This window comes from Sarcophilus harrisii, chromosome 3 (assembly GCF_902635505.1).
Source record: "Sarcophilus harrisii chromosome 3, mSarHar1.11, whole genome shotgun sequence".
In the NCBI taxonomy this organism is placed as follows: domain Eukaryota; kingdom Metazoa; phylum Chordata; class Mammalia; order Dasyuromorphia; family Dasyuridae; genus Sarcophilus; species Sarcophilus harrisii.
In genome coordinates this window covers 287,206,679-287,220,452 of record NC_045428.1, presented here as the reverse complement: position 1 = coordinate 287,220,452, position 13,774 = coordinate 287,206,679, and the positions used below count along the sequence as shown (strand labels likewise).

Below are 13,774 nucleotides of genomic sequence, written 5' to 3'. Positions count from 1 at the left end.
GTTCTGAGGGTTATAGGAAACCACTGGAATTTTTTGAATAATGTGGGTAACATGCTCAGACCTTTCTTTTAGGAAGAAGAATTTGACAGATGAATGAGTAATGGACTGGAGTAGAGATATCATACCAGAGAAAATAGCCAGCAGGTTATATTTGGTAATAGTCTAGGCATGGACCAGGGTGATTGTGATGTCAGAGAAGAGAAGAGAATGTGTGCTAGAGATGTTCTGAAGGCAAAATTGATGATAGATTGGAGTGGGGATTAGGAGTTGAGAATGACATGTAGATTGCAAGACTGGATGACTGAGAGAATGGGAATGCTCTCCACCATAATAGAAAAGAAAGGAAGAGGAGACGGCTTGAGGAAGAAAGATAATGAATTAAATTTTGGACATGCCAAGTTTAAAATGTCTATGGGACATCCCATTCAGAATGTCAAAATTATCAGCGTAGAGAAAATAATTGAATACATGGGAGCTAATTTCTCCATTGGAATGTTTTATTCTTGAGGGCAAGGATTGCATTTTTGTGTTTGTATCCTTAGAATTTAGCTTAGAGCTTGACACATAGTACTTAATAAACATTTGCTAACTCATACACTGCATCCATTCAAAACTGAAGGGATGATCAAATAAAATGGTAGACAGGAAGAAAAAAAGAGGAGTCAAGACAGAGCCTTAGGGGAACACTCATGTTTAGCAGATATTATCTGGATAAAGATACAGCAATGGAAGCTGAGAAAAAATGATCATACATTGAAGAGGACAACTAGCATGAGTAATGTTATGGAAAACTAGAGAGAAAAAAGTATCAGAGAGAAATGGGTGATCTACTATATCAAAGATTACAGAGAAGTCAAGAAGAACGAAGACTAAGAAAAGTCCATTAGATATGGCAGTTGAGAGATCACTGGTAACTTTAGAGAGGGAAATTTCAGTTGAATGATGAGGCTAGAAACGTAATAAAATTTAATTGGTTTTGCTATATGGGACAATGACCTCAAAAAACCCCTAAAAGTAAGGTTACACAGAGGGCAATGGAGAAGGATGGTAGATATAACCACCATATATGGAATGACCCACAAAGAAATTTGAAAAACAAAAATAGAGATCAAAGTGTAATGTTCTTGTTTGGTTTTCTTGAGGTCTTGGAGCAGCTTCATTTCAGCCAAGTAATCACCACAAGAATAGCCAGGTGTTAAAGTCCAAATCCTTTATTATCTCCTTCACAATCTAGTTTCCTTGCAGGGGCCGGGCTAGTTTTCTTAGAGGCCTTCTGGAGTCTTGGTTTCAGTGGAAAAGTGTAGGCCAGCCACCATGGTGCTGTGAGATGAAGTGAATGAATCTGGCTCTGAGTCGCCTTCCAAGTCTGTGCCTGGCCCTTCTGAGTCTCTCTCTGAGCCCTTCTGAGTCTGTGTCTGGCTCTCCCTCTGGCTGAGTTTGTCCCAGCTTATATGCTCTGTTATAATTACATCATCATAGGTGTGAATCTTGTGGAACTATATTAAGTACTAAGTACATGTACTGAACTAAAGAACTGTTAATCACCATGCTAAACTAGATAACCATTGTCTTTATCAATTCCACTGACTTAACACCTTGTAAGAATTCTTGTTTCAAGTTCAGAGTTCCGGCCCATAACATCAAAGGAAGAGGGAAAGGCCATCTGTGTAGAAAAATACCTATGAGTAACTCTTTTTGGAATAGCAAAGAACCAAAAACTAAGGTGGTGCACATTGATTGGGGAATGGCTAAACAAATCATGGTATAGGAATGGGATTACTGTTTTTCCTTCATTCTAGAAGAAGACCAATGACATCAGCAGGGTAATGTCTTGACTTGCAAGTGAAATGGATTTAAGTGAGGCAGGGCTATGCAGCTTCAGTCTCTTCTCTAAGGCCATCTAAGTCCACTGGCAAGTGGTCAGGATGACTGGAGATGGCCCCAGATGTAAGAGATCTTTTTAAACGAAGGTCTTTCCCAGATTTAAGTTTGTTTGAGGAAACACTCATTCAGTGATTTAAGGCTAGGTAAGAAACAAGTTAGGAATAGGATAGTGTTGTAAAAACCAAAGAGATTGTTTTATACAGAATGAAATGAGCAGACAGGAGAACAATTTATATTGTAACATCAATTCTATAAGACATGTCAACTCTTGATCAACACAGTGATCCATAATAACTTCAAAGGTCACAGGTGATAGATTACTATGCAAAATGAGATGCTTATTTTTTGTCTATGGTCCATGTGGGAATTTGGTTTGATTATGCTTATTTCTTACAAAGGTTTTATATTTCTTTTTGTTTCTGTTTGTCCCCTTTGTTTTCCCCCAGTATCCATACTGGATAATACTATGGAAGGACATAAACTGCACCTAATACTCAGAAAAAGGCTAAATTTCTACAGTCTAGCTGAAGAATTCTGATGTAGTACTTAGAATAATTAGGTTCTAATCCCTGCTGTGACACTAACTATGGATCTCAGCTTCCTCCATTATAAAATAAATAGGGTAGGCAAGATGATCTTTAAGGTCCCTTTCTCTTCTGATAGTCTATAACATTTCATTATACACTTATCTTTGCTTCTGCTCAGTCTCAATCTTGCTATGAGAGAAATTAATATTCCTCTGGGACCTTTAGGAAGTCACTTCTCTTCTCTGGAAATTAAAATCAAAATTTTAAGATCAGGAAATTCAAGCAGTTGGATCCTATAATGTTTCAAGTCTCTCGGTCCTAATATGATATTTCTGAAGAATTTTTTTGGCTCTGGATAGAGTACTGGACTCAGAATCAATAAGATATGAGTCCAAATCAGACCAGATCTATACTATCTGTGTGACTGAACAAATAACCTAATCACTGTTTCCCTCAGGATTTTCATCTATAAAATGGGTTAATGATAGCACATATGTCCTGTGGCTGCTATGGGGATTAAATGAAATAATAATTGCAAAGCACTTAGCACAGTGCCTGGCACATAGTAAGTAACAGATAAATGTTGCAGTTTTAGAGCAGATGTAAAATTCCTCCATTCTACTTCCCCAAAGCATTTATTTGTAATCAAATTCTCTGCTTTTGCCCCACTCCCTCATAATCAATGTTTCTTAGATAACAAGTGTCAAGAAACAACTTATTACTCATGATAATTTTGTACAAAGTTCTATTTTATTCCATAAAAAATGTTACCTAATTGGTAGGTGGGCAGCCTCTAGAGCAGTAGCTTTCTAATGAGTAACCTGGGGGTCTCTGCTTCTTTCCTCCATGGTAATATCAGAATGATGTTTCCCCTAGTGATCACTCCCTACTGGTTCAAAAAATTCTCAGTGAGGGCCTTGATTTTGCAGCAAAAAATAAAATATAAAGAAGTAGGTAGAACAATAGAAGGAACATGGAATTTGGAATTAGGAAGACCTGAGTTCAAATTCTGCCTGAGACACTTATTAGTGATAAGTATATGTGATCTTGGGCAAGTTACTTAATTTCTATTTACCTCCATTTCCTCATCTATAAAATAAAGCCATCTCACAGGGTTGTTATAAAGATCATATGAATTTATATATAAAATGCTTTGCAAACATTTAAGTTTTATATGTCAGCTATTAATAGCAATGTGCATCAATATATTATTCAAATAAATTACTCAAGAGAAATTGTGGAACACACCAATGAAGGGAGGGAGTTGGGAAGATTATTAAGGAAAAAAGAAAATCATTATATATCCAAGACAAAGCTAAAACTATGCCAGGAGGCAGTGTGCTGGGAACTGTTAAAATATGAGGAAATTCCCTACTTGATTCTAAACTCTTGTCAGCAAGGATTGTGTTTTATTCATTTTTGGATTCCCCTACCCATAGACCCTACCAAAGTATTACATGCATGGTAGATGTTCAATAATTATTTTTTGAATCCTGATTGAATCCCCAAGCTCATTAGGTAAATGCAGAAAAAAAATTAGTGTTGAGGGATGAGGTAAGCATGTTACTTACTAAAAATGCAGAATTTCTTATTAAAAAACATTGTTTCAAATTAGAATAAATAAAATAATAACAGAATTTTTAAAAACACCACAAAAGGACAGCAAAATAGGTTGTTACTGCTTATGTAGCTGACATCACTGGTGATAAAACAGGAAAGAGCAGGTATTTAAGATACATAAAAATATACCAAATAGAGGCAACAAATATGATAAAGCATCACACAGGAGAAAGTGCTTCTGGATTTATTGTCAGAGGCTCTGGGTTCAAATCCTGCAGCTGATATCATTATGACCCTGGTCAAATCATTCTCTGAATTTTAATTTCCCTATTTGTAAAGTGAGGAAATTGTAGTAAATATTCTCTAAAGGACCCTTCAGCTCTAAATCTGCGATTTTAATAAAAAAAATTTTTTAAAGATACGAAGATGGGAGAAAAGAAAATAATAGCACTGAATAGTGAGAATTATACACACTTTGTAGAAGCACTTTAATGCTTTTTAAAGGCACATTTATTTTCCTTTGTAACATTTAGGGGCAGATCTGATTCCTGCCCTCAAGGAACTTCCAATTCAACAGTGGGAGACTTTTCTTTCTCTTTCCCACAAGGAATTAGTTTTATACCATGAAACAAAACTGATTCCTTTGACAAGGGAGTCAGCTTTCCTTGAAAATGAAATCATTATTTCTAACCAACTGCACCAGACCCATTTAGCACAGCATATATACAACGACAGAGTCTGGACCTGTGAGTTCAAAGTTATGTGGCTAAACTTCTTCCCCTAATCCAAGTCAGAACTTTGCAATTAATTATCTCAGATTGCCCAGGACACAAGGAAGTTAAATGTTTTTTTCAGTGTCATAGTATCAGTAAGAGATAGGACTTTGAAACCATTTCTTCTAGGTGTCTTTCAGTCAACCGTGAACATTTTTTAGGCATACTACTATTTAGGCACTATTCTGAGCACTGGAAATACAAAATAAAACAAAAGACTGTCTTTGTCCTCAGGGAGCTTTTAATTTAATGGTGGAGACAACATACAAACAAATATATATAAGACAAGCTATAGACAAGATAAATAGAAAATGCTTAAGAGTGGAGAAGCACTGGAATTAAGAGGGGTTAGAGAAGGTTTTCTGTAAGGGCAGGGGATTTTAAATGAACCAAAAGGAGCAAGAGAGCTCAGTGGGCAGAGTAGAGTGAGTATTTCAGGCATGAGCCACAGCCAGAAAAATGCCTGGAATCAAGAGATATAGTGTCTTGTTCATGGGAATAATAAGAATAGACCAAAAAGTGCATGTTGGGGAGTAAAGTGTATCAAATATGAAAAAGGGCTAGGTTACAAAGGGCTTTGAAAGTCAGAAAGAACATTTTAAATTTGCTGCTGGAGGCAATAGGAAAGCTCTTGAGTTTACTGAGTAAGGTGGTGAGATTCAGGAAAATCACTTTGGTGACTGAATGTAGGATGAATTGATGGGAGAAACAGCGGCCCATTGCAATAATCCAATCGAAGTGATAAGGGTCTCTGCTACAGTTGTGGCAGTCAGAGACACTGGTCTAAAACAGCTCTTTATCCACAAATCCAAGAATGCCTCTTACGTGGAAAATAAGCCTAAAATTCAAATTACCTTCACACTTATGAAAAACAGATGACAGAAAACTAAAGATATCATAATGTTTGCCCTTTTTTTCTTAAAGTTGAAGCAGTTAGGTGGTACAATGGTTTGGAGTATTGCATCTGGAATCAGAATGCCTGGAGTTCAAATATGGTTCCAGATATTTACTAGTTCAATAAGCCGGTTATTTAACTTTTGTTTGCCTCTGCTTCCTCATTTGTTTAAAAAAAAAAAAAAAAAAGGAATTTGTGCTTATTTGAGGAGCTCTGTATGTTGTGATAAGAAGATATGACAATTTTTAAGGAATTTTGTTTTCATTTTCAGTGAAAGCTGTTTCCCTTGCTATTTTCAGAACCATTTCCAAAGAGGATAATAAAACACCTACCTTCCAGGGTTCTGATGAGCATAAAATAAAATAATATTTTAAAGCATCTTGGAAACCTGATCACCAAAGGTGGAGGCACCTATATGGGATATTGTTATGGGTCAGAACTTGAAACAAGGTGCTAATTCACGGGAATTGATAGAAAAAATGCTTATGTATTTAAGTTTACACCTTTGAGAATTCACACTTTAGCTCACACATTACAATTCACAAGTCCGGCAGATTCACAAATTACACCTCCCACAATCCCACTCTTGGAGGAGGAGTCAACCTTTGAGTTCACACTTCTAAAAGAGCATAAAAGGATGAGCTTCAGTCAGGAGTCAGTAGAACCAAGATTGAGAGAGAGCTGGAGGCTGAAGCTGGCAGAGGCAAAGGCAAAGGCAAAGGATAAGCTGCAAGGGCTCTTGGAACCAAGCAGACTCTAAGAAAGCTAATCAGGCTATTTTGAAAGGAGACAATAAAGGATTGAACTTTTAACAGCTGGCTGCATTTGAGGTGATTATTACTTCTGAACTGAAATTAAGGCTGCCTCCAGAAGTCCCTGAGAAATCTGTTCCCAGAGAAGGAACATTATATTTTAGAAAAGAACACTACAGGATATGCTTTGGGGAGAAGATGTCATGCATCCCCTTACCACATAGGTGAGAGCAGTCTCTATTGACTGAGTAGTTCATTACAACTTTAAAACTGCTAGATAGGGTCAATCCCTATATCTCTGTCCAATAAGCTTCCAGGTAAAGAAGATTCTATTTCCCCACAGTTTGGGTGAAATACATGAAATGAAGTGGGGAAGGGTCAGTTCTCCTCTTTCCTCTTTCAGGCCCTGTGGCTCAGAAAGTCAGAATTAAGGTTTTGGTTTGTTTTGCTTTTACTTTAGCATTCTAGGTGCAGGCAATGGCATCCTCAGATCCGCGATCTGGACTTACACCCTCCTCCAGAAGCTGCTGCCATCTCAGCAGGGAAATTCTAAGAAACCAGGTTTCCAATATAAAAGTTCAGTAGATCTTTGAACTTGGAATTTAGTGGCATTACATCATAAAGAAGCTGAATTAATCTGTGAACCTAATTTCTCTCTCCTCTCCTTCCCAGAATCAGGCAAGAAACAAATATAAGGGGAAATTAATTATATCTTCCAGGTATTGGGGAGAGAGTGTGTTTTTATACTTGTTTTCACCATGCTTTTGAAGTAAATATTTTTTTTATAAAAGCTAAATTGATTGTTAAGTAGTTTCTTAGAATTAGAGTTGGAGGTGATACCCTAAAAATGGGAAGCATAATTAATGAGAACTTAAGCCAATAGCAAAGACCAGATACCCCCAAAGCCCTTTAAAGATATCAGTCAATTATAAGAATGGGGTAAAATGCAACATATCTGGCTTTCAAGAAGTGAGAACCAGAGCAGACACTGGATACACACACACACACACACACATATCCTCTAATAGCATTTATATTCTTATATATACATATGAAATATATAATGTATACACACACACACACACACACATATATATATATATATATATACATGTTGTTTTTCAGTCATGTCTGACTTTTTATGATCCCATGAACCATAACACATTATATCCTTCTATCCTCCATTATCTTCTGAAGTCTCTAAGAGTCTCATCTTCTGATGTCATCTCTTATAATTTTAATGCTGTCCATAGGGCTTTCTTGGCAATGATACTAGATTATCCTTCTCCAGCAGATCACCTTTTGTCAAAACTCTCTACTATAATCTGTTCATTTTGGGTAATTCTGTACGGAATAGCTCATAGTTTCAAGTAGCTACACAAGCCTCATTGCCATGACAAGGCAATGATCCAGGAGGGGGTATATATAGAAACACATACATGTATATATGTGTGTATACATACATGCATACATATATACATGTACATCTATATGTGCACTGGCAATTATGTAATAATATATATATATATGTCCTTATTATATATTATATATCTTTGTATATAACTCCCATGTATCAACCCACATACAACTTAGCAACTAACATTACTTTATTGTTTTATTCATTGACTTTATAGGAATTTTTTAAAATATAATTTTTAATTGTTCACAATATATCTATCAACACAAAAATGCTTGTCACCTTGGAAAATTTCAAAATGCATCTTTTCTGTTTGCAAATTCTAAAAGTTATTAGTAAAAAAAAATTATTTAGATTGAAAAAAACAATTCTCTCAGAATTTCTCCATATTTAATTATATTAACCTCACATGGAAGACATACAAGACTATACATGCAAGGAGTATTTCAGAAGGTATCTACTTTTCCCAACTCTTCCTAGGACAGAAAAGCATGCCAAATTCAGAACAAATGAAAATGGTTCTGTTCAGTTCCAACTTTCAGATTTTAAGTCTTCATTATAATAGAGATTCAGATTTCAAATAGAAATAGAAAGATTCCTTACCTTGAGTGGGAAGTAGGTTGGTACGTAAATTCCTGACAAGGAATGAAACAAGCAAGTGTTCAATCTAATCAGAATGACTTACCAGACTTTACTCTCTGACTCATAATCCTTACTCACCTTCAATGACAATTACTTTTATGGTTTTTCTTTCTCAACTTTTCAGGAGAAATAGAAAGTGTAAGTCCCTTCAAACTACTTTTGGAAAATCCAGAAAGTAAATAAAGATGGGCTCCTGCAGGAAAAAGCCTGGAAGGGTGGAGACTTCCATGAAATGAAGTAGGGTAAAAAAACGAAACCAAAAAAAAAAAACTGCAAAGCAGAAGCAATTCTGGGCAAGTTAAACTCAATTCTAAGAAAACAGGTTTCCTCAGAAGGGACAAGATAACTGAGCAGAAAATAAAAGATGTGTGGTATGATTTATATATTCTAAATCTAAATCTATATCTAACTTAAAAAAATCATAAAAAGTCAGACATGACTGAAAAACAACATGTATATATATATATACATATGTGTGTATATACATTATATATTTCATATGTATATATAAGTTCTTGGTGTCTTATTTTTATTAAAATTAAGATTTTGATTTTATATTATAAACTTGATAAACACCAACAAATACATACATTTCCACATACAAAGAACAACAAAAAAAGAGATTTGCATGTAAAATCCATGAAATCTGTATCACAAGAATCTATTTTTCATTGTAACAAATTCAACCCATTACTTCCAACAAAGTCCTTTCTGTTTTTTTCTCACTGAATTTCCTTCTATTCTCTCCTGAACATTAAAAAAATAAATAAAAAGGAGTTTCATTGATTTTTCTCTTTTTATTTGAATCATTTTCTCAAGTCTCCCTTCACTCCTCCTAACTCTTACCCCCTTACCTCCCATTCCTGAAACATATAACATATAACAAATGAACAGTATTGATCATATCTGAAACTGTCTGTCTCATTCTGAAAATCTCAACCTTGACTCCTCCAATGCGAATGTTGATGATACTAACACCATAATAATAATAAAACAACATGAAGGAGAGCAGAAATCCAGAGATAGAAGAACAAGTTACAAAATAAAATTAAAAAAAAAAAAAACTTCAAGAAGGCTCAGGATCCTGAGAAAACAAAGCAACCAATACAGAAGACGAAATTCAGCATGAGAATTATCAGTCTCCCAGAAAAAAAAGGGGGAAAAATAGGTCTGAATACCATGTAACAAGACCTTATACAAGGAATTTGCCTGAACAGTGATCAAATAGCAAATGATAGGATTCACAGAAACCTCCAAATTTTACATGTCTAAAAATATAGACATAAAAGCATGGAGTATCAATATTGAAGAGACTTACAAGTATCCAAGAAAAACAAATGACATAAGTCCTGAATTCAAATTTGATAAATGTACCATTCTACAGCTGAGGAAACTGAGGAAGGCAGAGGTTAATTGAGCTATTCAGTCACACCATAATAAGCGTTTGAGGTCAGATTTGAATTCAGGTTTTCCTGATTCCAGGTCTTGTGCTAACCACTTCCATATTGTTTTGCTGAAGGAACTGACCTAGAGGAAAGAAGGAAGTAGGGGATGGAGAGAGGAGACAGGAGTACATTTTTATATTGGTTTGAATAGCACAAATGAAAATCAAGCTACTTGAGAGGTGGAATGGTGGGGAGGAGAGTTTCATATACTATACATAGTCCTATATGAACCAAGTAGAGTTTTTTAAAAGATTTTTTCAGCAAAAATGACATTCAGATTGATGGATGGGTGGGGTTGGACAGAGAGGAAATGATCTGTGTTTGTTTAAGAGACAAGAATTGAAACAATACAAGCAAAATCACTAAAGTGTACTTTGTGCTGATTTTAGAATAAATTAGCAAGACAATCACAGGATATGGTATTTGGAAACCAAACTTCTTAGGACACTTGGGAGTCTCTAAGCAAGGGTATACCAAATTCAACCCATTCCATGGGTCTGAAACCACTTATAAATTGTCATTCATAAATTCTTAACGATGTCTTTACTACTCAGCCAGATGACTTGCTTAACACAAGTCACTGGATTTAATTGAAAGTTTATAATGAGAAAAATAGCAATAAAACATTTCACACACACACACACACACACACACACACAAAACACATGCACACACACACACACACACTCCTATCCAATCACAATATACCCAAAGCATATGATCCCAAAAATATAAACACCACCTCCTTTGCTATTCAGCAACACACTGATCTTCTTGCTGTTCCTTGAACAAGATATCCCCATCTTCAAGCTCCAGGTATTTTCGTGGGTTTTTTTTTTTTTTTGTTTGTTTTGTTTTGTTTTTGCTGAGGCAATTGAAATTAAGTGATTTGCCCAGGGTCATTTGAGGTGGACATCCCCCACCTATCAATGTGTATAAAGTCTATTGGTTACTCTCAACTTGGTTTAGTCCATCTGTTAAAAGAGGGTTTTACCAGGTTGTGGGCCACAGTGCATGTTACTTGGAGCCACAATTACTTACGGGGCACAGGTGAATATCAAAGGTAGGTGAGCAGTCCTAAAAAGAGGTGAGTGAACAGTCCTAAAAAGGGGTGGGTGAGCAGTCCTAAAAAGGGGTGTATGAGCAGTCCTAAAAAGGGCTTGACAAGCCCTCCTATCAAATATTAAGTCTTCCCTGAACACCTGGACCACATTAGGCACTTAATAAATAATTATTACTTTTTGATTGACATTATTCGCTCTTTTTCCCTCTGCAATGCAGGCAACATGGCCTTCTTAGTGTTCCTCTCACAGGACACTCCATTGCTTGTCTTCAAGTCTTTTGTTTGTTTTAGTTAGCTCATCTAGAAAATGGGAATAATGATAGCACCTACTTCCCAGAGTTGTGAGAAACAATTGAGAAAAAAATTATAAAGTGTTTAGTACAATGTCTGACACATAACAAGCATTGTATAATTGTTATTATTGTTGTATAATTCCTGTTATTATTATGTTATACATGTTATACAATTTCATTGTCCTTTATGAAACAACAAATTTGATTGTTTGCATAAAAGATTTACATGAAGTGATCAAAGTAAGAAAAACAACATACACAATAACTATAGCAATTTTGGTGGAAAGAATAACCACTACATTGCAATTTACAAAGAATATACTTGGTCTCAAAGTAAACATACAAGACACTTTCTCCTTTTTTTGCACAGGTAGGAAGTCTATTATAGGTCTATAGCATTGCATACATTGTCCAATTTTTTTCAATATATTGATTGGCTTTGTTAGTTATTTTATTTTTCCTCTTTCCTTAAAAATTCTGAGAGGGGTGGGTAGAAAGTATTCAACAAAAAATGTAGATGATATAAAAGTGTAACATATAAATAAAATTTATTTTTAAATAATTCATTTGATTCTGAAATGGAAGGAGGAGAAAGTGAAGTGTAGTGTTAACAATTTTTGAGAGAATTTAAGCAGTCAGATATTCAAGTAGAAAGACATCTACTTGCTTATATGCTCTCCTTTGACAGGTAAATTGTTCACAGCTTTCCACTTCTTTAAACTCAGTTATGCTCCTTAAATTTGGGTGTTTTTTGGTTTGTTTGTTTGTTTTAAAGGCTAGATTTTGAAACAGTACATCTAGTATTCAATATTTTTAATGCAATGTTTTAAGGTATGTATCATCTTTTATTAAATGGCAAAAGTAGCAAAACCTGAAGAATGTGGAAAAATCATCTGCTTGTTCAATTTCATTTATCAAAGTAGCTCAATAATGAATTATTAACAAACATAATTTATAAACCCACTCTATCTCCCTAGTTCCTATATCCAGGTATTTTTTCTTTAAATAATGAATCATATTCCATTATTCCTCTTAAGAACAATTTGGAACTATGTCAAAGGGGCTATAAAGTCATACATTCCCTTGACCCCACGATATCATCATTGGATCTGTATCACAAAAGAGACTTTTTTTTAGAGGGAAAGGATCTGTAGGTACAAAAATATTTATAGTAGCTCTTTTTGTAATGGCAAAGAATTGGAAATTGAAGAGATGCCCATCATTTGGGGAATGGCTAAAGAAGTTGTGTTAATGGTTGTGATAAAATGATATTATGCTATAAGAAATCTTGAACAGGATACTTTTAGAAAAAAGCTGCACTTATATGAACTAATGCAAAGTGAAGTGAGCAGAACCTGGAGAACATTGTACACAGTAAAAAGCAATTCATTTAATGATTTAACTATTCTCAACAATACAATGATTCAGGACAATTCTGAAGGATTTATGATGAAAAATGCTATTCACCTCCAGAGAAAGAATTGATAGAGCCTGAATACAAATCAAAGCATACCTTTTAAACTTTCTGTATTTTTCTTGGGGGGTGAGGGTTGTCTGTTTTCTTCCACAACATGAATAATATGAAAATTATGTTTTGCATGATTGCACATGTATAATTTATATCAAATTACTTGCCTTCTCAAAAAGAGAGAAGAGAAAAAAGAGAGGAAGGGAATTTGGAACTCAATTTTTTTTAAATGAATGTCAATTCATTAAATTGCTTTTCAAAAAATGTTTGGAAAAAATTTTTTACATATAACTGAAAAAGAGAAAAAACAAAGAGTTCATAGTCACTCAATTGGAAAAATACAAATTAAAATAATTCTGAGGTACAATTTCAAATCCATAAAATTGGCAAAGATGGTAAAAAATATAGAAAAAAATTCAATGTTAGAAGGATTGTAAGAAGACTATTTCACTGCTAATAGAGATGTGAATCAATACATCTACTCTGGAATAGAATTTGGAATTATATAAGAAATGTTTCTAAGTTATCCATACCATTTGATTCAACAAAAACACAATTGAATTTATATCTTCAGAAAGTCAAGAAGAGCAAGTTCCCCATGTGCCAAAATGTTTACATGGCTTCTTGTTGTCCAGTCATTCAGTTGTGTCCAATTCTTTGTGACCCCATGAATCATACTGTCCATAGAGTTTTCTTGGCAAAGACACTCGAGTGGTGTGCCATTTCATTTTTCAGTGTTTATATTACTAAAATTATCTAAATAGAAAACAATGGTAAATGTGAAGCAGAGGCAAGATCTTGAACTATGGTCTTCCTGACTAAAAGCCAAGCATTCTATTTACTAAGTCATCTGGTTTCATAAGGAAACAAAATTCAGATAAAATGTATAGTACAATCTAAATCCCAAATTAGTAAGCTTGAAGGCTATAATCTTCTTTTCTGTTTGGATACAAAATACAAAAATCAAACATATATAGTCAGTGTAATCACTATATTTCATGGCTTTGTTTAAGTTTTTGTTTGTTTTTAGAAAGGTATTATTGGGGCAAGAGAAG

At 34.7% G+C, this 13,774-nt stretch overlaps 1 protein-coding gene across 3 annotated transcripts in view; it reads right to left on the bottom strand.

Annotated features, from left to right (window-relative positions):
* HHLA2 (HERV-H LTR-associating 2) overlaps nt 1-8,667 on the bottom strand; it is an 81,188-nt gene extending 72,521 nt beyond the window's left edge. The window contains exon 1 of one of the 3 annotated variants that reach the window (XR_004232978.1): nt 8,529-8,667. The gene's annotated coding sequence lies outside the window, so the exon portion shown is untranslated. The remainder of the gene's footprint in view (nt 1-8,528) is intronic. The other 2 variants (XM_031959635.1, XM_023498980.2) reach the window with 2 other exon arrangements.
* Between the last annotated feature and the right edge of the window lie 5,107 nt (nt 8,668-13,774).